Source organism: Delphinapterus leucas, chromosome 4 (assembly GCF_059928025.1).
Source record: "Delphinapterus leucas isolate spDelLeu-1000000601 "Yukka" chromosome 4, BTC_Dleu_Yukka2, whole genome shotgun sequence".
Classification (NCBI taxonomy): Eukaryota; Metazoa; Chordata; class Mammalia; order Artiodactyla; family Monodontidae; genus Delphinapterus; species Delphinapterus leucas.
The window spans coordinates 120,178,614-120,203,730 of NC_143132.1; the positions used below are offsets into that span (position 1 = coordinate 120,178,614).

Here is a 25,117-nt window from a genome sequence, read left to right on the forward strand (position 1 = left end):
GGAAGGGAAACATGTTCCTTCGGCAGGGCGAGAGAGCTGGAGTACATCGGGGAGAGGTGAGTGAATTTCGCCTGGGGAGAGGCAAAGACCTTTAGGGAAAAGGCTCCATAGACGAGATAACCTTTGAATTGGACTTTACTAAGTGGAAAGAATTTTGGCAGGTGGCTAAATAGAGAAACATTTAGAAATAGTTTTGTGTTGGTAAATGTAATTGTAGGCATTATCAGGACTAATTTTAAGAATATGTGGGGACTTTTCTGGTGGTACAGTGGTTAAGAATCCGCCTGCCAATACAGGGGACACAGGTTCGAGCTCTGGTCCGGGAAGATCCCACATGCTGCGGAGCAACACAGCCCGTGAGCCACGACTACTGAGCCTGCGCTCTAGAGCACACGAGCCACAACTACTGAAGCCTGCGCACCTAGAGCCTGTGCTCCACAACAAGAGAAGCCACCGCAATGAGAAGCCCGTGCACCGCAACGAAGAGTAGCCCCCGCTCGCCTCAACTAGAGAAAGCGCGTGCACAGCAACGAAGACAATGCAGCCAGTAAATAAACAAAATAAATCTATTAAAAAAAAAGTTAAAAAAGAAAAAAAAGTATATGAACACAAGAGAAACACTGGAAATCCAGGTGAATGTTTGGCAAAATTACTTGTATCCAATGAGAGAATAGCTGTAGATAATAGGTGTTTTCCTCCTTTTCACAGTTATATTCCAAAGGCCATTGACTTAGAGTTTAATAAGCCCACATAACCAACTGAGTGGAAAGGATTGGAAACCTCCATTGATTCTCAGGGACTGTTGAATCTGTACCTCAGGAGCCTGGGATCAGTGGGGAGGCTGCCTGAAGTCCCAGGATCAGAGAACCCAACTCTAATACTGAGGCAGAGGGGACAAACATGTAGTCCCTGGGATAGAGCTGGATCTTAGTCATGTTTGACCTTCACAGTATTAGCTAACACTGATAATCAGCAGCTTTCTTATAATATAAGGCTTTCTGTCTTCTCTTTTAAAAATGTCCAGCCATCTGGCAGTACTAGGCCGATATTCCTACAGGGGCTGCCTTTGTGTATGAGGGGACGCTCTCCAATGCTGTGGTTACAATAGACCTGAGCATGTAAAGAATCAACATGAGAAAACTTTGTTTCTTAGTCTCACGTCAAAATCTACATGTCAGTGTAATTTAGGCAGTTCTTCTCTAAGTGGTGACCCAGGGATCCAGCTTCTTCTATCCTATGGCTCTCTCATGTCCGTTGCATCATTGCATGGCTCCCAAGATTTCCCTGGGCATCTTCACCACTTCAGTTTGGGGAAAAAAAGGGTGCATGATTGAACAGAAACTTTTTTCATGGGCCAGGCCTGGATGTAGCATTCATTCCTTCTGTCCACATGATATTGGCCAGAACTCAGTCAAATGGCCCCAACTAATTATAAGGAAAGCTGAGAAATACGGTCTATCAGGAAGGAAGGGAAATAGTTTGGTAACCGCATAGCAACCACAGATGTGTTCTCTAGTTCACCATAGTTCTCACCCAGACTTCTTCACTGATTTGTTATCTACCTAGCGTGTGTAGGCATTGGGGTTTGCAGTCTCTGATTTAGGTATTGGGAGTTGTAGTGGAAATTACCCAAATTGGAATTAAACAGGCCTATGTTTGAAAATTTATTAGCCGTGGTATTATTTAAGATTTATTTAAAGAGAGAGCAAAACACAGTGGTTTAAATGAGATATTTATCTCCCTCTCATTTAAAAGTCTAATTTGGTAGATGATCCCAGGATGTAGGGCAGCTCTAATTCATAAGGTCATTCAGGAACCCAGGTTCCTTCTACCTTGTTGCTCTGCCATCTCCTGAGTCATTACCCTGGTCCCTGTGATTGAAGATGGTTCATCATCACCACTGGTGGGGAGAAGGAAAAAGGAACTAGAGTGCATGACCTGGAAATTAATCACATGCCTTCCTTCCGCTCACATCCCACTAACAAAAATATAGTTATATGGTCCACAAAACTTCAGGGAAGCCTGGAAAATGTGACCTTCTGCTGGTGTGCCCAGCTATAACCTTGGAAGTTAAGTTATTAAGAGAAGAACAAGGGGGTCAACTATCAGTCACTATCTGTGTGGCTTTGGAAAAATACTTAAATTAATCTCTTTGTGCCCCTTTAATCTATTTCTTTCTTTTTTTTTTTCTTTTTTTTTGCGGTACGTGGGCCTCTCACTGTTGTGGCATCTCCCGTTGTGGAGCACAGGCTCCGGACGCACAGGCTCAGCGGCCATGGCTCACGGGCTCAGCCGCTCCGCGGCATGTGGGATCTTCCTGGACCGGGGCACGAACCCGTGTCCCCTGCATCGGCAGGCGGACTCTCAACCACTGCGCCACCAGGGAAGCCCTAATCTATTTCTTAATCTGTAAGAAGGCGGTAACTGGACCTTCCTGGGTGAGTTAGGAATATGTTTAGCTACAATTAACAGAAAACCTACCCACAGCAGATTAAAGAAATAGAATTTTAATTTTCTTATATAACAGAAGATCTGAAGGTAGGTTTTTCTTTAGCGGGTTGATGTTTGGGAAAATATTTCTGACTTTTTCTTTTTTCTTTTTTGCCTTTCTTTCGTGGTCCCAGGACAGCTGCTCAAAGGCAAGAGGAAGGGGGAAAAGGACAGCACCATTTGTGTCTTTCACCTTAATCAAGAACAGCAAAAATCTTTCCAAGCTCCCATGCATTCAGTGAGTGATAAATACATATGATCTCAAAAGAGTTACTTAATCACTCTGAACCTCAGTTTCCTCATTTATTTACATGGGAGGCTAATACCTGTGTCATGGGATAGTTGTGAGAATCAGTGAAATAATATTTTTAATATGTTTGGAACACTACCTGACATATGACAGGTGCTCAACCAAGGAAAGGAATTGTTATCTGAGGAAGTAGAAGGAGCATGGGCTTTGACAGTTTTGTGTTGGAATCCTGACTCTAATCCACATGACTTTAAGTTGTTTACCCTCTTTGAATCTGTTTCCTCTTCCTGAAAAATGGAGATCATAATACCTTCTTTACGGGGCTGTTGTGAAGATTAAGTGGAATTGTAGATACTAAGCGCCTGGCTCAGAGGAGCAATTCTTTCAAAGTTTAATCAGGAGCCACCCTGAATTTACCTGGGGTTGAGTAGGAGAAAACTGGAGATGTTGGGTGTGTATTGCTGAGCTAGCTTCTCCCGGCGCACGCATAGCAGCTTGGGGCCGTGTAACCATGATGAGGAGAGAAAAACCCCAACACAAAGTTACGATGGGAAAGCCAAACGCAGGTCAGGTCAGTAAAAGCAGCAGAAGTCTAACAGCCAGTTCACCCTCTGCTCTGCCTGAGTCAGAGACAGCTATCTAGGTGAGTCTGAACAGGACTGGTTACCTGTCTAGGCAGGAGACTGGACCTTTCTCAACCAGAGAGCAGTGGTAAGCTCTGATGGCCTGGAGGTGACCGGCAAACCCTGACAGCGTCTTGCAAGCAGAGCGCCTGGGGCAGGGCTCTGGGGGAAGCCTTTAGCAGGGTAGCTGAGCCGCTGTGATGGGGCAGGGGGATGTGACTGAGGCCAGCCTCAGGAATTACAAGGAGGTTGGAGGTCTTGACTGGGGGCAAATTTGACCAATTGAAGAAAGAGGGCCTTCCCTCCCCATAACTTCTGGGAGGGGCTTGTTGGGGAAAGATATATTGAGGGGACAATATTAAACATAGTCAGTGTTTATCCCAACCAGTCTGCTTCCCTCCTTTCTTCCCTTCCTCCCTTCCTTTCTTCCTTCCTTCCTACACCTCTATTGATATATGATTTATGTACCATAAAATTTACCCATTAAAATATACAATTCAACAGTTTTTAGTATATTCAATTGTGCAACCAATACCACTATTTAATTCCAGAATATTTTCATCACTCCAGAAAGAAAACCTGTACCTGTCAGTAGTCACTCACCATTCTCCTACCCACCCCTTAGCCCCTGGCAACTATTAATCTACTCTTCATATCTATGAATTTGCCTATTCTGGATAATTCATAGAAATGTAATCACACAATACGTGGTCTTCTGTGACTAGCTTTTTTCACTTATCATAATGCTTTCAAGGTTCATCTATGTTGTAGCATGTATCAGTATTGCATTCTTTTTTATGGTTGAATAATTTCCCCTTGTATAAATATACCACATTTTATTTGTCCACTCAACAGTCGATGGACAGTTAGGGTCTTTCCACTCTTTTTTGGTGGTTATGAAGAACATTGTTATGAGCATTATGTGTAAGTTTCTATGTGGACATATTTTCATTTCTCTTGGGAATATACCTAGGAATAGAACTGCTGGGTAATATGGTACCTCTATGTTTAACTTTCTGAGGAAATGCCAGACTGTTTTCCACAATGGCTGCACCATTTTACATTCCCACCACTACATATGAGAATTTCAATTTCTCCACATCCCCTACCCTAGTCTTTTTTTAAAAATTAATTTTTATTGGAATATAGTTGATTTACAATGTTGTGTTAGTTTCTGTTGTACAGGAAAGTATATCAGTTATACATATACATATATCCACTCTTTTCAAGATTCTTTTCCCATATAGTTCATTACAGAATATTGAGAAGAGGTCCCTGCACTATACACTAGGTCCTTATTCGTTATCTATTTTATATATATATATATATATATATATATATATATAGAGTAGTGTGTGTATGTCAATCCCAATCTCCCAGTTTATCCCTTTTCCCCCATTTTCCCCCTTGGTAACCATAAGTTTGTTTTCTACATCTGTTGACTTTATTTCTGTTTTGTAAATAAGTTCATTTGTACCATTTTTTTAGATTTTACATATAAGCGGTATCATGATATTTGTCTTTCTCTGTCTGGCTTATTGTCTGTATTTTTTAGTTAGTGGTTCTGAAGTGGTACCTCCTCACTGGTTTTGATTTGCATTTCTCTGATGCCTAAAGATTTGAGCATCCTTACCTTTTCTTAAGAGCATGCAGTTCCTTCTTTAGGAAATGGCACGGAGATCAAGTAGCTACTAAGGGAGGGAGGGGACAAGCCCTACTGCATCCCAACATGGCTTTTTTTTTTTTTTTTCTTTGTGGTACGCGGGCCTCTCACGGTTGTGGCCTCTCCCGTTGCGGAGCACAGGCTCTGGACGCGCGGGATCAGCGGCCATGGCTCATGGGCCCAGCCGCTCCGCGGCATGTGGGATCTTCCCGGACCGGACATGAACCCGTGTCCCCTGCATCGGCAGGCGGACTCTCAACCACTGCGCCACCAGGGAACCCTGCCAACATGGCTTCTGAGACAGAGCTTGTGCTCAGTTATTCAGAGAAGGACCAAAAAGAATTGGAAAGGAGGTGTTCTCAGTCCACTGACAATTTGCTTCTGGTTTTCCAACTTGGGTAACAGAGATTGTTGTTGTCTCTCCCAGGGCTGAAGGATGGAGACTCCTGCTCTAAGTGGAAAGTTGCTTTAAAAGGCAAGATGGTTAATATAGTCAAATATTCAAAACTGTTAAGGTTGCTCCATTTGACTTTGTTGGAAGCAAGTTTTATGAACAAGGTCAAGAATTCATCAGGTGCCCCAGCAAGCCTTAGGCAAAAGGATTTAGTGTTTAGAGCTCTGGTTCCCAGCCTCTTGCTGAGTTCTCCTTTTCTGTGAGCACAGACTGGTAATTGAAGACCCCAACTGGCTGGAAGTAAGTGAGCAAAGAGTTTCATGGCCGTCTCTGTGCAACTAGATGGAACTGCTTCCTCTTCCTCCAGTACCCAGGCACCAAGGTCATCAAGAGGCTGCCTCATTCCCTGCCCTGCCCCCACCCCCTTCCTGCAGGGGAGAAAATGATCTATTTCACTAGTGTGCTCTGTTTTTAATTTTTAATTAACTAATTAATTAATACATCTTTATTGGAGTATAATTGCTTCACAATGCTGTGTTAATTTCTGTTGTACAACAAAGTGAATCAGCTATATGCATACATATACCCCATATCCCCTCCCTCTTGCGTCTCCCTCCCACCCTCCCCATCCCACCCCTCTAGGTGGTCGCAAAGCACCGAGCTGATCTCCCTGTGCTATGTGGCTGCTTCCCACTAGCTAGCTATTTTACGTTTGGTAGTGTATATATGTCCATGCCACTCTCTCACTTCGTCCCAGCTTACCCTTCCCCCTCCCGTGTCCTCAAGTCCATTCTCTACGTCTGCGTCTTTATTCTCGTCCTGCCCCTAGGTTCTTCAGAACCATTTTCTTTTTTTTTTTTTTTAAGATTCCATATATATGTGTTAGCATACAGTATTTGTTTTTCTCTTTCTGACTTACTTCACTCTGTATGACAGACTCTAGGTCCATCCACCTCACTACAAATAACTCAATTTCGTTTCTTTTCATGGCTGAGTGATATTCCATTGTACATAAGTGCCACATCTTTATCCATTCATCTGTCAATGGACACTTAGGTTGCTTCCATGTCCTGGCTATCGTAAATAGAGCTGCAGTGAACATTGTGGTACATGACGCTTTTTGAATTATGGTTTTTTAAAAGCACTAAATTCACCACTGCCCTCCTCTTCCACAATTCCCACTTTTCCTCCTCTCTAACCATAAAGCAAGCTCATAGACCTGAGATCTTCTGAAATCTTGCTTTAAGTGCTCTTCACAAGGAATTCTCTTTGGGCTAGTTTAGAGAACTAGGAAGGAAAAAAATCCTCTCCTTCTGCCTGGGAAGAATAGGGAAAGATGAGAATGTCTCCTTACACTCTGGCAGGGAGAACTCCCCAGGAAGAAGCAATAACTCACGGCTCTGTTGGCTGTTCTTTGAAGTGGGGGAACCTGGTATTTTCTGGAAAACCACCACCATTTCAAACAGTATTCTAATAGCCCTCTGATGGGGAGGTGGTGGGGGAGGGATGGGAGCTGCTTTGCAGAGGGAGCAGCCAGTTGTCTGAAAGAACTGCAACTTTGAAATGCCTGAAGCTTTTTTCTTCAAAGGATGGCTAAATGGAATCTGGTTTTCAGGTATTCTGAAAACCTCTCCAGATTTTCAGCAACTTTCCTAGTTTGTGTGGAGACCACTCATGTACTTATAAAAATAATAATCTGTAAGATCTATCACATTCTGTGTCTGTTCCAGGTAAGTTCCCAGCCATGAAAGGCATGAGTCATGCTCTGTGGAGAAGGGAGTTGGCTGTATCTCTCAATCTGTTGGTCAAAGATCAGGAATAAAGGTGGAAGGGATTATTTTAAAAGTCAGGAAAGGAAGTGGACACCCACATATGTTGCAATACAGGACCAAGAGATTTGCTGATATGCTCTTGTATGACTTGGGATGAAAATTCACTTGTAGTGAATAAAAGAAGACAGGAAAAGAACTTTCTTCTGGAGTGTTCTTCGGTGGGTGGGAGACGGGATGGGGAGAAGGACCAATGGTATCAGGAGAACATATCTTTGTGCTAATGACTGGTATTCTGATGGAGAAATGAATGGTTCCATCCCCAGACTAGCTCCAAGCTATAAATTTTCCTAGACCCAAGAAATTATTTTCAATCTGAAATTTAAAGAAAAAAACAAAACTGCTTGCTATTTTTTTTCCAAATGTGTTCCCCAAACACCAACAGTTGACTCTTAACTTCTCTCGTTGGGTGAAGGGGTAGAAAAGGAGGGACAAGAGGCAGTGGAGAAGCTGCAACCAATTTGTAACCCTGGTGTGGTCCAGGAATACAGAAATCAAAGACATTCCTGGTCATCACTTTATTATAATTAATCCTTTTGGATTCTTAGAAGGATTAAGATAATTTACATAAAAATTTTTCTTCATCATACTCACCTTGTTAATCTACTTGCTGGAGGGAATCCGTAGGCTCACTGAAAGTTAATGAGTTCTTAGACTGAAAATTGGAGTGTGTGTAATGGAATTGTAGCATTTAGCAGAACTATGTGGGAGGTTAGAATGCTGTAACTATACAGATTATTTAAAAATAAAACTATTTACATGCCAAAATTGATACAGAAGCATTCCTCCGCATGAATAAGAAAATAAACACAATATTCTGGAAGAGGCTGTATAATCGTCTGGGAAAGAATTGTTTCACTGAGGATAGAGACATTAATGTATATATTACGTCTTCTGTTGAAATCCAAGCCATTTTGTTTTGCAGATGAGATTTGGAAAATTAAATACATTTGCATAATTGCCAACATATAGACTTAAAAGTCATAAAAAGATTTGTTAAGTTGCTTGTATATGCGCATTATAAAAATAGTCAGTGACCGTAGTTTTAAAATCCAAAGCAGAGCACATAGTCTGCCAAACAGTATTATACAATCATTCATTTTGCATGCATTGCTTGAGTGCCACTGTGTGCCAGGCACTGTACTAGTTTCTGGGTCTATAATGATGAACTAGAGAGTCATCTAGGGTGATCATAGAGCAGAACATTTAAAATGGAAACTGCCCCAGAAAATACAGATGACTGATTGCTATAATTACACATCATGACTTGTTGGATATTGCAAATTTTGCTACGTCCTTTGATTGAGTTTAATGAGTAACTTTTTTCATGTGACAAAATGTCAGTATTTATACAGAGATTTCCACACGTGGTTTATGGGCTTTCATTAATGTTAAGTCCCTGAAGCCCGCAATTTAGAAATGGCTTACATTCCAGGAGTTTGTTTACAAGTCACTTTTTCGGTGGTTGGTTTCCAAAGCCAATCAGCTAAAACCTATTTAATCTAAAAAAGTAGCTGTAACAAAGCACTGGCCATATAATTAAAACTAACCACCAGGTTTAACACTGTGTCTAAGGTTGAGGGCATGCAAAGTTCAATTTGTGGTTCTAGAAGCACTTTTTTCCTAGAAGCAGCAGGCAGATGGAGTGGGAACATTCCCCTAATTCCAAGATAATCAAGGGAATGATCACCCAAACAGGGGCAGGGCCAGGTTTTGTGGTGGCCAGAGCTTATAACATATGGGGGTCTTCCCTAAGAAGATGAATACACAATTAGGAAGACCAGATTAGACATGGGACCTCGGAAGGGAGCTGTGCGAGGACGCCTGGAGATTAAACTTCATTGGCGTCCCTGCAAATCTGCTCCTTCACCTCTGACAGGTCAGGCCAGGGGTAACAACTGATGGATGGGATATTGGACAGAGGAGGTGAAGATTAGTGGGGAGCAGTTAAAAGACTAAGAGAGATAGATCCCAGGACCTTCACAGATGGGATGTTTAACAGCTGGGGTTGTTTGTTTCTATGTCAGGGATAGTGTCAGGGCTAAGGGCATCTTGTTGGAGGGACAGGCCTTTGGGGTGGCAGCATGGGGACATTAACAAGATCAGTGAAAGAACGGGTGGCACTGGCCCAAAGGCTAAAAGTCGAGGGATGGGCATGGGGACAGTTTCTACGGCTGAAGTGGGGTGAGGTGCAGGACTTCAGATTCGCTCCACAGTGATGTGATTGGGGGTAGAAGGATTGGGTCAGCATCAGGGAAGGGGATTGTGAGGGAAGAAGGGAAATACATTCTCACCTGCAGCAGGTGGAGGAAAGAAGCGACACGGGCAGGGGTGGTGAGGAAGGGCCGGGTCCCACTGAGTCCAGAAGGGCGGTGATGTGGGAGCCATGAGTAAGTAAGAGGGCTTGAGTCAGGCACTGCCTGTCATCATGAAGAATGATAAGGCTCGTACCAGGCCAGAACATAATTTGGATTACTTATGAATTGAGAAAACCCAGTCATTTACAACAATTTGTTAGCAAACTCTCATGAGCCTATAAATCATCTGTAGTAGTTAGGCTTAGGTTAAACTTTAGCAAGTACCCTGTGGTGACAGAAGATAGACCCATGATCTTTAAATAAAGGACACTGGCTTGGACAAGATTGTCTTTCCTGAGGAACAGGTGGAATGGGATTTTGATTTCTTATGCTAGAACAGCTTGAAACAAAGCCACCTGAGAAAGGAAGTGTCTGTATTTGAGCACCACGTTGTCATTTCCCCCTAAAATCTCTCTCAGGGAGAAGCTCTGAATCTGAGTTTCCATAGCTCAGCCAGAGTCTGAAGGAAAAGTCTGACCAGAGGAGTTTCCACATTTAATGCCCCAAGTGTTCTGGTTCTTAAAAGAATGCAGAGGCTGTTATTCTTAAATGTGTATCTACTAAGAGTGTCATTGAAAAAGCCAACCTACAACATTGGGCAATGATAAAGAACGGCAGTTGTGAAACATAGGGGTGGAGTGCCAAACACGACATGCCCCATGTGTTTGGAGTTCTGCTATCTGAACCCAAGATCGTATATTATATGAAAGAGTCCTGAGGGCAAGGGATTGTAACGCAAGAACTAGAAAATGTGTACTTCTGAAGTAGATCTGTCAGGCTCTCTGACCAGAAAAACAGAAGCCATTCCAGGTTTTTCCAACAGAGGGAATTTAATATAGAGAATTGGTTCCCTAGGAAATGGAAGGACTGAGAAGCTGAACATGGAATCCAGAGCAGAATTCCAGAGGTTGCAACAGTAGGAAGCTGCTCCCAGCTTAATGCTGGAGGGATGATAGGAAGGTGGCATTATCAGAGCCCAGAAATCAGGGTCTTCCAGTGAGACCCAGAACCATAGTTGAGGCTCCCTGGGTGGAGCTGAGACCATATAACTGGTGCTGGAAATAACCCAGGAAATAGAGAAAAATACCCTGCTTTCTTCCTTCCTTCCACCCTTCATTCTAGTGCCCTAGCCTTCCATGGGCTGAACCTAGGTGGAAACCAGGGGTCAAAGAAACCTGGGAAATGTAGTTCCCTACAACCAAAACAGACTGCTGGATTCATATGAGAGCATACTGAATGTTAGATTTTGTATAATGCAGGTTGTTACCAACCACCTTGGAATTAGCAAGCTCTCATATCATCGACCCTGCATTATTTCTATAAGGTAACTAGAAAATGTTACCACATCCCCAGTGAAATGCCTTAACTTAACTTTCATTATTTTTAATATAAAAATTATTTGTGAATAGGTCATACAGGCACATGAAACAAAATTCAAAAGTTACATATGGATAAGTGGTGAAAAATCTCAGTCACTCGTCACCAGCCCTAGCCATCTAATTCTCTTGCCCAGAGGCAACCTCCCCGACCAGTTATTTGTGTGTATCTTTCTATGTATCTGTACATCTATATCTACATTTATATCAAATGTCTACCTAGGTCTCTACCCATATCCATATCTTAACATATATCTATCCTTTTTTCTATATATGGGAGATATATATTTCCCCACATGCAAATGGTAACACACTATATGCACTGTGCTAATGATCTACATTTTAGCACCAACTGGCACCTACTAATTTAACACTGAAAATATTTCTTCCCTTTGGAAATAAAATGGGTGTGCCCTTTGGGTCAGACGTGTGCCCAGATGATGAAGAGCTATAAATCATAAGGCTTACAGACATCCAATGTTCAACTAGTCATGCAAAGAATTCTCCAAGGCAGTAATTCAGCAGAAGTTTTGTCAGGTCTGTCAGGATGATTCAAGGGTTTGGAATGACTCACTGGGGCTTGAGTTAAATAATCTTGGCTTAATCATATCACTTGGACCAGAGGTAAGTTGAAGATTTAAATCCTGGTAGCTCAGTATCTCCTCTGGACAGTGGCAGAGGAATTCTCTGCCCAGCAGCAGTGTCAGGGTAAAAAAAAAAAATCCCTAGATGTCTCATACTGTACACCAAGATAATGTCCACGTGGGTTATAGAATTTGCATGTATGTGTATGTTTATGTGCATGTCTATATACACATACAAATACATATATTCATACATACTACATATATACACTGGAAGGAAAATTTCTCACATCTCTAGAGCAAGGATATCTTTATAAGCTTAGAAATAATAGAAGAAATTACAAAGACAAAAACAAATTGAATTTATTATAAGAATATTAATATGGGGCTTCCCTGGTGGCGCAGTGGTTGAGAGTCCGCCTGCCGATGCAGGGGACACGGGTTCGTGCCCGGGTCCGGGAGGATCCCGCATGCCGCGGAGCGGCTGGGCCCGTGAGCCATGGCCAGTGAGCCTGCGCGTCCGGAGCCTGTGCTCCTCAGCGGGGGAGGCCACGACAGTGAGAGGCCCGCGTACCGCAAAAAAAAAAAAAAAAAAAAGAATATTAATATGTTCTGCACATAAAAACATGAGAACACAAAAAATGCAAGACACTGGGAAAATACTTTTAACAAATATGGCAGGTAAAAGGATGATATCTTAATTAACACATTGATATGAGGTCATACAGTGTGGTGAGAACAAGAGCCTTAGCCCTGCTGTTGGACCTCCTATGATGTGAAACTATTTAGGTCTTAATTTCTTCACCTGTAAAATAGTGGCAACAGTAATACTTACTGGGGCTTTGTGAACTTAAAATGTGAGCTGCCTGTATAGTACTTACAAAACGCCACTTGATAAACACTCAGTAGGATTTGTTATTATTTTTACTAATAAAACAATTTTTAGATAAATAAATGGAAAAAAGACCTGAATGGTCAATTCACCAGGTACAATTAACAAATCAGCACAAAGGAAATTCAAATTTATAATTTATTCCAAAAATATATTGTTCAACTTTTTCCAAAATAGTTTTAAAATTTAATACCTAGATGATCATGTACAGGCATTCTTATGTAATTTTGCAATTTTGTATGTTTTACACATATTTAGGCCCATAATAAAATCCTGGAAAACAGTACACAAAAATAAAAATAGTTGTGTTTGGGTGATCCAATTACGAGTGATCATTTTTCTTTCTTTCTTTTTTAGTCCTTTAAAGTTTCTTTAAAGTGACTTTTAAATCACAAAAACAATGCATGCTAATTGTTTAAAAAAAAGGTAAACATTTCAGAGGTGTATAAAGAGGAAGTAAATGTTCCAATAATCCCCTTCTCCAATTTTCTACTCTCCTATCTCTATTCCCGCCCATCAGATCCCATTTCTTTTCTCAGAGATGATAATTTAGGGATATGTCCTCCCAGATACCTCTGTCAGCTTTTACACACACATGTGCATTTGCGCATGCAGTACACACATTTCTTATGTTAATGGGATTCCTACTATTCTATAACTTGTTCTTTTGGTTTCATCAATATATAAATATATATGTATTTCATCTAATTCCTTGTCAGTTCAATAGAACTGTCTTACTATTTTTAATGAATGGCTACATTGTATCCCGTAATGTGGGCAGACCACAATTTGTTTAACCAACCCATTATTAATGATTTTTTTGTGTAGTTTCCAATTTTTTGCTGTTGGAGACATTGCTGCAATCCTTGTACAGTTCATAGGTATATGTGAGTATTTCTTCAGGATAGATTCCAAGAATGAAATTGCTGGGTCAAAGATTCAACATCCTTTGAATTTGCACACTCAAATTTCTGACTGTTACTGCCAAATCATATTGTGAGATGACTTTATCAACTTATATCTCCATGAGATTTTTCTTTTTTTCAAGAAAGTAGTCAAAAACAGGAGTCCCATGAAACTAATATAAGACACAATCAATGTGCCTATACCCAATTGGTCTTCACCCCAGAAGTGTGTCGTTTAATTTTGGCTTTACCCTTTCCGATATCCTCATGAGTTTGGCTCACTCATGATTCTACCATCTCCTATGCCCCCTTTTTTTTTTTTTTTTTTTTGAGAATACTTGTGATAGTCATCTGTTCAGAATGCCCATTTCTGGGCTAGGTCCTAGAAATGGATATTTCTGGATGGAGCACATTAAAGATCAATAGCTTTGTAAATTAAGCTAATTTTTACACCCTGTTCCTGGGCTTGGTTGTGCAGTTGCCTGGGCAAGTGGGTACTGACATCTAGTCTGTTTCCACTTGCCGAAGAACCTGTGCCCTGGGTCCAAGCAGGGCAGGGCAGAGTTCACCCAGAGGAAATAGTTCCTTTACAAGCTCAAAATGCCTTATGGGATTTCAGCTGCCCTGATAATTCAGAGTTAAACATTTCTTTATATAACTGATTCTTCAGTCCTGTATTTAACTGATATTATTGCTAGAGCTCATCATATTAAAAGGATAATGAAAAATGTATATTGATAATTAGCCCTAGGTTTAAAATATAAGTACAGTTCAAGCATAGTTGAGCATTTGGCTATGATGAGAAAAAGTTTTGGTGAGCTAAGCCCAATGAGCATACGAACCATTAGATAAAGAACCATAATTGAAAATACAGTCTGATCATTTCCATATCATTGATAGATATTGGAAAATTATAAAACTTAACTCTGACATATAGACTTGCAAGTAATGAAATAAAATGGGTCTAGGATACATCCAGCGTAAAATTGCTATAGTCACTGAGTGTGGCTGCACTGCAAACTTATTTTTTTCTCAAGTCCAAATCGAGATATTTTCAAGCAGGTATAATTATTGCTGTACAATGGATGTTAAACAAGACATTTCACTTCATCTGTAAGCAGGCACAAGTAATAACAATTTCAGTAGTTAGCTATCTTATAAGTTGTGGATCATCTAATTTAAGAAGACATCTATACGGCACTTCACATTGTTTAAACTGGAACTACACAGCGTGTCTGTAAAAGCAGCCAATAGTGAATAATTAAAGGAAAATACTGAGCTGAGACGAGGGAATGCTGTACATAGACTGGGTAAAGATCTCACAAAACTCTTAGCATGGGTTAATCTCATCGGCCTAAATAGCATCAAGAAAGGTTAAGTTAGATCAAAAGGAAGGAAGGAAGGAAGGGAGGGAGGGAAGGAGGGAAGGAAGGAGAGAGAGAGAGGGTTTGAGCAAAGGTGGGAGGAATGAAGGAAGAGGTAAGGAAAATCTTACTGAGAGAAGGAGTGGTTACCTGGAGTTTCCAGGGTAAGTACACCATCTTTTGGGAATATCTTTATGAACAAGACACATGAGTTTCTGAAAGTAGGCTTTTTTTGTTTTTATTTTTGGTGATGGCAAGGAAGGAAGTTTTGGAAGAGAATGAAAGAGACAAACTCTTGATTAGAGATTCTAAAATCCCACAAAATAATTCCGGACTCTGACAGCTGGCAGGCATACATTTGATGGTTCCAATACAGATAGTGATCAGTATTTAACAAGGAGAATTACTCTTGCTTGGCTTTCTGTGACTTTCCCATTAAGAGGGAAAGTGAGGGCTTCCCTGGTGGCGCAGTGGTTGAGAGTCCGCCTGCCGATGCAGGGGACACAGGTTCGTGCCCCGGTCCGGGAAGATCCCACATGCCGCGGAGCGGCTGGGCCCGTGAGCCATGGCCGCTGAGCCTGCGCGTCCGGAGCCTGTGCTCCGCAACGGGAGAGGCCACAACAGTGAGAGGCCCGCGTACGGCAAAAAAAAAAAAAAAAAAAAAAAAGGGAAAGTGAGAACTGAGTGCCTGTGGATCCCAGCTCTCAGGCTCCTTCTGACAGCTCCAGACTCTTCAGAGTCTGCGAGGACTCCTATCCTGAGCTGCTTGCAGGGGTTGGATCTATGAATGCGAAGTTGCCAAGTCACGATAACACTGAGTCCAGCCTGGGCCCAGCTGTTGAGTCCATGAAGGTCTCAGGCAAAATAAGACCTCGTAGGGCTGGTAGGAACAGAGAGTCAGGTGGAAGGGCACACATGTGCTAGAAGGTGGATAAGGGGGGAGGTACATGGCGGCCACAACTCTGCCAAATTCTCTGCTGATGGCGGCAGCTTTGGGGCAAGCTATTCTGAGTTACTGCGGCAACATAAAGTGGTAACGTCAAGCCACAGAAAGCCCCTGTGATTTTCAAAGTTTGTTTAAGCTTCACCATCTAGCATCTTTGTGAAACTACTAAACTGAGTCAGTTTACACATAACATTAGACTGATCTCAATTACCTCATCAGTTCTTTCCTTTTTTTTTCACAAGAGTATTTCCTGTCATAGACACTGGTCTCTCCCTCCCACCCTCCAATTCCTCAAAATGGATTAAGACCAGTATGTCTGTGGGATGATTCCCTGGTTGACTGAGTGTAGTCTCCATGGTTTTATCTCAAAGATATAGACCCTGAGGTTAAATCCCAGATCACGATAAGACACATCACTTACCCTTATACAAGACTGGAGCTCAATTGCAATCACAATAAAAATAGTTAACATTCATGAAGTCATTACAGTGAACTGGAAACTGTGCTAAGTGCCTGTGCACATTGCCTAATGCAATCTGCACAACATGCCCTTTGAAATGGATGTAGACTTGTAATTATTATCTGTATTACCAGTTGAAGAACATGAATGATTGAGAAGTCAAAGAACTTGTCTACGGTCACCTAGCTAGGAAATGGCGGCAACTGAGACATTTTGACTCCCAGGCAGAATTATTATACTGCCTCCCCAACTAAGGAAGTAAAATCCTAACCCTTAATAGACTCAAGGAGCGAGCTGGATCCATTTACCTATTGTAGCTTCCTTTTGGTATCTTTATCCATGAATATAAATTATTCTTGAACATCACCTTGCAAGGAGAGCTTTGACTTGGAAGGTTAGGCACCGCTTCTGTGCAGATGGCAGCCTGCTTAGCATTCTGTAGCCTCTGAGTCCCCTTGCAGGAACTTCAAAGCAGATTTAGTGCTCCTGGGAAAGAACAATCCTTCCTCAATCACAGAGGTCAGTGGAAACACTGTGAGTCTATAATCCATGACACACAGTGAGGGAGGAAATGACTTTATTTGTGGGGCTCAGGCCCAGTGATAAGGGACCGTACGAGTGGGTTTTTTCTTTCCTCGTGGTTGGCAGGAGACCAATCAAGCTGCCGTCAGCTCCTCCCATGGCCAGAGGCTTAAAAAAAAACCCAGCAAGCTATGTCACCCAGCAGGCATCACAAGACAGGTGACCTATCTACACACACTTCTGCCGTGTACTACGTTCACAGACTGGCTGCAGCAGTCCCTTTTGCTGGGGGTTGTGTATTTTACTCTCTTAGCTTAATATTTTTGGATTGGACAGAAAAGTATTAATGTAGTGTCATGCAGCTTCACAGAGAGGGGATAATTCTGGATGGTCTCTTCTCCTTCCCTAGGCTAGGACGCCTGTGGGTCAGCATTTGAGATACAGTTAGACTGCATCCAACTGAACAAGGGAATACCTTGCAACTTGTTAGTGATCTGGAAAATGTCCACGGCGCCTTGTTAAGTGAAAACAGCAGCTTATAAAACAGCAATACACTGGAAGTAGGCACAGAAAAGGCTGGGAGGATAGATACCACAAAGTTAGCAGTGGTTACCTCTGGCTTGTGGGAATATGAGTGATTTCTTTCTCATTTTCTTTTTCATTTGAACATTATTTATTGAGTGGTTAGCGTGACTGAGGCATAATAAATTCTCAATCAGTCTTTTCTTTTATGTTTTAAAACACACATGATATAGGAACATCTGTTTCTTCTGTAATAAGAAATAAGCTACTTTTCAAAGTCTACCTCGTACCTATTAAGAAAACTTTTACCTTCTTGGAAGGAAATCCAATGCACAAAAATCCCAAACTTACATCCAAATAAACTAGGAAGTGACCGTCCGCTCTACAAATGAGTTCACCACATGGTTCATTTAAATAGAATGCTCTCTAACACTCAATACCTGATTCAGTTCGCAATAATTTGCCCCGATCATGAGGAAGATGTAAATTCAAACTTTATAAATTGGTCTAAAATTATTTACAGTCCTTTAGGTTTAGTTGGAACCAAGAAATGAGGAAAGTAAACGCTGCTGATGAAACGTTGCTGTCCGTGGAATACAGAGACACAGATCCCGTGCTTCTAGCAGAGGTGCTCTCCTGCCCGCCGACAGGTTCGGCAAGCTGAGCTGGCTGCAGGGCCTCCGGGTCCTACCCCAACTGCACCCCATCTCCCGCTCCTGTAAGCCTTGCTACTTTCCCTCGTTTTTTAGGTACGTTGGCCACATCAGAGGCTGGTGCACTGCGAGGGGTGCGTGGAAAGAGGAACGACGCTGGCGGCATGGCCTAACGTCAGTGCACCAACAATAGAATAAAAGGACCTCACCATTTTCAGAGGTAATCATAGGACTCGAACATTAATCAGGGGGGCTTTTATGTGGTCCAAGAGGCGGCAGGAGGCCTTGGGGGGAGTGAGTGGTGTGTTGGGTGCTGAGACCCCATACTCCTGTGGGAATGGAAACAGTAAGGGGTGGAAGGATAGAAACATGGGTTCCCCTATAACCAAGAGCAGTAGAGAGGAGAGGTAGACCAGGACTAGTGTGCCTTGAAGAGTGACTTGGTATTCCCATTAGAGGTCATTTCTATTTGTTTCTTAGCACGGGGCAGGCGCTGGGCTAGCACGGGAGGTGCAAGTGTTGTGCCTCTCAAGTAGCTTCCAGGGCAGGGCAAGGTAAAGCTTATACAGGTACACAAATCCCATGATGCTGGAGGGAGTAAGCTGAAGGCGGTGAGAGAGAAGGGTGAACAGAGGGTTTGAACATACAGAGGAGCCTTCCTAGGGGAGGAAGATGTTTCCTGGATTGGGTGGCATTCAAAGGGGTCACAGATTTTGATGGGCAGAGAAGGGGAGAGGGCTATCAGTGGACGTACCAGCCTCAGCAAAAGCCCAGAGCTGGGAAACGTTATGTGCGCCTATCTGGTTGGAGTGTAGGGTAGAGATGACCACAGTGATGTCATCTGTGCCCATGCAGGGGAAGCGCCAGCTACAGAACGAATAGTTGGTTTTGTCTTGTTTTGTTTTTTTTAAACAACAGAAAGAGATATATGTCCCATGGGTATCTTTTTTGTTTTTAGTTTAGTGTTTTGTTTTTTTTAAGTGTACAAGTCAGTAGTTTTTTATTCACTAAGTTGGGTAACCATCACCAGTATCTAATTGCAGAATGCTTTCAACACCCTCAGAAGAAAAGCCATACCCACTCCTCTTTTTCCATCCTATGGCAATTGCTAATCTACTTTCTGTCTCTATGAATTTGTCTATTCTGGACATTTTGTCTAAATGGAATCACATAATATGTGGCCTTTTGTGTCAGGCTTCTTTCACTTAACTTTTTTTTTTTTTTTGCAGTACGCGGGCCTCTCACCGTTGTGGCCTCTCCCATTGCGGAGCACAGGCTCTGGATGTGCAGACTCAGCTCCCATGGCTCACGGGCCCAGCCGCTCTGCGGCATGTGGGATCTTCCCGGACCAGGGCACGAACCCGTGTCCCCTGCATTGGCAGGCGGACTCTCAACCACTGTGCCACCAGGGAAGCCCTAACATATTTTTAAGGTTCATTCATTTTGTAGCATCTATCAGAACTTCATTCCTTCTTATGGTCAAATAACATACCACTGTATGGATCTACCATCAGTTGATGGGCATTTGGGTTGTTTCCACCTTTTGGCTATTGTGAATAACACTGCTATGAACATTTGTTTAACCAGCAGGCATTTGTCTTAGTTAGTTCACGCTGCTATATTAAAAACTATATACTGGTTAACTTATAAGCAACAGAAATTTATTTCTCGTAGTTCTGGAGTCTAGCGGTCCAAGATCAGGATGGCGGCATGTTTGGGTTTTGGTGAGGACCTCTTCTGGGTTGCACACTGCCGTCTTCTTGCTGTGTCCTCAGATGACAGAAAGATAACCAGAGAGCTCTCCAGGGTCTCTTTTATGTGGGCACTAATCTCATTCACCCATTCAACTCCATCCTCATGATCTAAACACCTTCCAAAGACCCCACCTCCTAACCATCACATTGTGAAGGCTAGGAATTCAACATATTAATTTTGGTGGTGGGGGACACAGACATTCAGTTCATAACAGCATCTTAAATAAATACATGAGAGCACTCACTTGAGTGACCGAAGTTCCAAGTATTTTCTTCTCTGGCAAAGAACCTGGAGGTCTTCCTAGGTCTTCCATCTGGCTTGGCCCTCAAGAACTTACATAATTTTTTTTTTTAAAGCAAGGATCCCTTTCATTTATTTTTTAAACATTATATTTTATTTTATTTTTTTCTTTGGCTGCGTTGGGTCTTTGTTGCTGCGTGCGGGCTTTCTCTAGTTGCAGTGAGCGGGGGGCTACTCTTCGTTGCGGTGCGTGGGCTTCTCCTTGTGGTGGCTTCTCTTGTTGTGGAGCATGCGCTCTAGGTGTGCGGGCTTCAATAGTTGTGGAGCGAGGGCTCAGTAGTTGTGGCTCACGGGCTTAGTTGCTCCGCGGCATGTGGGGTCTTCCCCGACCAGGGCTTGAACCCGTGTCCCCTGCATTGGCAGGTGGATTCTTAACCACTGTGCCACCAGGGAAGTCCAGGAACTTACATACATTTTTGAGGGCCAACTTGTTGGTTTCTTCTTTTTGCAGGCTCTGGAGTGGATCCATATCTGAGTTCCTACTTGGTAGTTTCTTAACGTAAGACCAGATATTTCTTTCTCATTCCATGTACAATCAAGGCTCAGGATGCCACCTCTCTGTGCCCAGCTGGGTTGTTATTTGACAGGTGTGATCCCAGCTCTAGTGCATACTGCTCTGCCTGCATGGTTGTCTTTAAAGAGGCAGGATTTCCACCCGGCCACGACAGAGGAGAAAAAATTCAAATCCTGTGGCATTCTTAAACCATAATTAATGCAAGAGAATGTTACCTAAACACTTATTTTAAACGAGGAAACATTCAAAGTTATTGTTTTTTAAAAAAACAAAAACTTGGAACTTCTCTGGTGGCGCAGTCGTTAAGAATCCGCCTGCCAATGCAGAGGACATGGGTTCGAGCCCTGGTCCTGGAAGATGCCACGTGTCACGGAGCAACTAAGCCCGTGCTCCACAACTACTGAGCCTGTGCTCTAGAGCCCGTGAGCCACAGCTACTGAAGCCCGTGCGCCTAGAGCCCGTGCTCCACAGCAAGAGAAGACACCACAATGAGAAGCCTGCGCACCACAACGAAGAGTAGCCCCCACTCGGCACAACTAGAGAAAGCCCACTCACAGCAATGAAGACCCAATGCAGCCAAAAGTAAACTAAAAAGAGAAAAACAAAAAAAACTCCAAAAGACAAAACTTACTGCATAATACCCAAAACTGTACTTTTGTTCTTTTAGGTACTCTTTTGAAATGTATCTAATTGTAAACTTGAGTCTAAGATAAGTAACTCTTGGCCTGAGTCCACAGATCACTTCTTAAAACTACTCTTCTTTCTCCTATCTTTTCTTTTAACCCCCTTGTCCTAACCACATACCTCTTCCCCCTACTCCCTTCTCAATAACTATAGACCCTCCTCTCAAAATGTTCCTAAATCATAGCCTCCCTTCTTAACATGCTCTTTCCAAACCACAGCCCCTGGCCCTTTCTTTCTAGTTACCTCATCCCCTCAAACCACAGCCCTCCTTTTCAAGACTTCTCTTTAAACTCGTTTCCCAAACACTGTCTCTTTCCCAAAATCTACATCCCTGAGCTGCAGTCCACTCTCTGAAACCCAAAGACACACATGTCCTGTCATTCACCAACGGAGCTGGGACTCTCTCTGGGAGAGAAGTATCAGCGTGTTATGACCTGTGGAGGATGTGGAGAAAGGTGAGGAAGTTGCTGTGGAGAGAAATGTGAGAGCCATGATTTAGTGCCCCCTGAGTACGCCCCAGGCTGTGGGCAGCTCCCTTCACTTGGCTGGGCTTTGATTTTCTTATCTGGCATGTACTCAGCCTCTGGCTCATAGGAGGCTCTCAGCAAGAATACTTATTGGCTCGATTAAGTGGTCGGATGAAGGACTAGAGGATGAAGTGACCTCCAAGCTGCTTTTGATTCTGTGTAGAATGCTAATGTGCACGTGGTCAAGATGGAGAAGATCAGTGGAAATTTGAATTAACCGACCAATTATCTCTGTTTTGTTTTTCACTTTGTGTAGTTAGAGTCTTCTTGTGTCAAGGAGAAAAATAAATAGAATTTTACTCGGGAGAGATATAAGACAGTTACTTTCCCCTTTGGACACCGACTCCTTGATATCTGTCAGTGGGCTGCTAATGAAAATAGCTTCAGTTCTATGGGAATAGCGGTGAGAACGATGAAATCCAGAGATATGACCTCAGAGCACAGGATGTCCAACCAGGATCATTCTAAATTGCTCAGAAGGCACCAATGAAAGCGAAATGCCACTGTTAATAAATATTTGTCGATTGCTTAAAGAGCATGAATACTGGGTCTACCTCTAATAAAGATATCTTGTAGCTCTAAGCTTATATACCAGGGACCAAATGTAAATAAGCATGGTGGTTTCCATGAACAAGTAACCCCTTCCAAAAAGTTCTAAAAAATTTTTACCTCAAAATGGATCATATATAGATGTGTAAAAAGTGAAACTATACAACTTTTAGAAGAAACCATAAGAGAAGGTCTTCATGACTTTGGACTGGGCAAGGAGTTCCTAGATAAAACACCAAAAGCATGATCCACAAAAGAAAAAAACGACATATTGGTCTTCAAAAAAATATAAAACTTTGTTCTTTAAAAGACGTGCTAAAGAGAATGAAAAGACAAGTTACAGACTGGGACAAAATCTTTAGAAATCACATATCCATCAAAGAACTTGTATCCAGAATATATAAAGAACTCTTAAAATTTAGCAATAAGAAAACAAACAACCCAATAAAACTAGGCAAAAGATTTCAACAGATACTTCACCAAAAAAAGATAGATATATAGGTAGAGAATAAGTAAATGAAAATATGCTCAAAAATATATTGGTCATCAGGGAAATGTAAATTAAAACTACAAGATAGTTTATTAGAACATTTATTAGAACGGCTAAGAATAAAAACAAAACTGACACTTCCAAGTGCTGGCAAGGATGTGGACAAACTGGAACTTTCAGACATTGCTGATAAGAATATAAGATGGTATAGCTATTCTCCAAAACAGTATGGCAATTTCTTATGAAATAAACATACACAAACCATACGACTAGGAGTCCCAGTCCTAGTTAATTTTACCCTAGAAAAATGAAACTCAAGTTCGCATAAAAACCTATATCCAAATGTTTATAGAAACGTTTATAATTATTGATAATTGCCAACAACTGGAAACTATAATATCAATGATTTTCAAATGCATTACACTAAGTGAAAGATGCAGAACCAAAAGGTTACATAATATGTAATTCAACTTATATGACATTCTGGAAAAGTCCAAACTATAGTATGGAGTTACTAAAGCCTGAGGGCAGGTGGATTTTTCCAAAGGGGAAGAATCAAGGACATTTTGGGGGTGAGGAAATTATTCTGCATCCTGACTGTGGTAATAGTTCCATGACTTTATGCACTTGTTAAAACTTACAGAATTGTACACCAAAAAAAAAAAAAAAAGAAAGAAATGGGGTCAGGGGTAGTTAATTTACTGTATGTAAAGTGGAAAAAAAAAAAAGTTCTGCGAGTAATGAAGGTGAAAAAAAAACTGGTCAGGAACTACCCTTGGTTAATCATGAAGCTTTCATTTTTACCCAGAATAATCCTGTTTTTGGTGCTTAACTAATAGCACAATGAGTACAAATGAACATTTTCCTGATACTATATTTACATAGCAGCTAAGGTGACCCTTAAAGACATTTCCAAACAAGGGGCAGCTCTATCCCCTTGCCTTTCCCAACCAAGTTATCTGACACTGAAGATCCTATGACCTCGGAAGAATTATGACTGCCCAGCCAAACAAAGCATTGATAACACCATGGCCTGCACTTTTCACCTGAGCAAATGTCACCAAGACCTCACACCTGTCATCTTCCTTGGTGAGTGTGCTGGCCTGAATGCAGAGTTCACAGGAGGCATCCACGACCTCCTCCCCAAATCCTCCCTGGCCTTGCCCCACGGATTAGCCCCTACTGTGATGACATATGAGACCCAACCCGGGTGCTGCCCCTGGGCCGGGCTCAGCTGGGACAAGCTGGATTTAGCGCTCCATTTCTTTCCCTCATAAAGCCTATCTGTAACTCCATGACCATTTATTGTTTAGGAATTAAAGGTCTCCTTGAGAGTCTTTTGTGTCCTTGCTAGGCCCTTGCCAGGCTACTGCTACTGCTCTTCCCCTGCCAGCCTAGGGCTTCATTCTGAGGCTCTAGGGAAGTGACGGAGAACTTCAGTGCTCACATCCCAGACTTAACCTCTATTAGTTCTTCAAGGACCACCCTCCTGAAAAAAATCATCGGAGTCCCAGGGGAACACCTTGGAGTCTTGGCCGCCCAGCAGAGATTCTGTGTTTTGGTAGTCTTCCGAAGTTTATTATATGAACTATTAGTGCTTCATTGGAGTCTGTCCTATGTCTGGATAATGAATAAGTTTCAAAAAATGTAACTACCAGGGGTTCCAGTTGGATTTCCAAGGCTAATAGAATTGTGTTCTCTCTCTCCCCTTCCCGCCCCCCCCATCTGCCACCGAATATATTAAAAGCTGACCCGCCAAACTTGCTTTCCTGCAGAAATTACCTCGGAAATGGAGCTGAAATTCCAGGGGTCCTGGCCTTGGAGAGAATCTAATCCAAGAAGACAGGCAGAACGGAGAAGCCTAGGAAGACTTAAAGTTGGCAGGAAAAAACTTCACAGCTAATTTGGAGGGTAAACAGAAAAGTCGTTCCGCAAAACGTTATGGCAGAGGAAGGGGCCTGGGGAGATTTACGGAAGGGAGCTGCCCTTGCCACCTACACTTTCCTCTCTTGTGCTTAGCATTCAAGGACAACAAAACATCCACCAAAAGAGAGCTAGTCCCTGCTCCAGGATTCACGTAGCTTCCCTCTGTCCATATGTCAGATCTCACGTAACTTCACTCTGTCCATACCAGATCTCCAACAATACCGTGGCTTCCTACCAATTTTTTAAAAATTTATTTTGATTCCCCCTGATTCCTTTTTACTACTTTAATCAGCTTTGGGTCCTGAAATTTCACTTTGCCTGGCAGGGCCTCCCTCTGCCAGAGCTAAGAGAGAACCAACATGGGCTTTCTCTCAGGAGTGGGACAAGACCAGCCATCTGGGGTAGTATCGATTTCTTCTTGTGCTAATCATTCTATCGATTTTTAAACACTTGCTCTTTTAAAGGAAATGTAATCCTTATGTTTTTATATCTCATTTACACTCAATTTAAGAAAGCTCTCTTTTGGAAAGAGTCACGTGAGT

At 42.3% G+C, this 25,117-nt stretch overlaps 1 long non-coding RNA gene across 1 annotated transcript; it reads left to right on the forward strand.

The window, feature by feature from the left end:
- The first annotated feature begins 62 nt into the window (after positions 1-62).
- On the forward strand, positions 63-24,973 carry LOC149749414 (uncharacterized). Its single transcript, XR_016393116.1, has 3 exons — positions 63-3,383; positions 17,927-18,050; positions 19,060-24,973. It is a non-coding gene; the product is annotated as an uncharacterized LOC149749414 (long non-coding RNA).
- Positions 24,974-25,117: the final 144 nt, after the last annotated feature.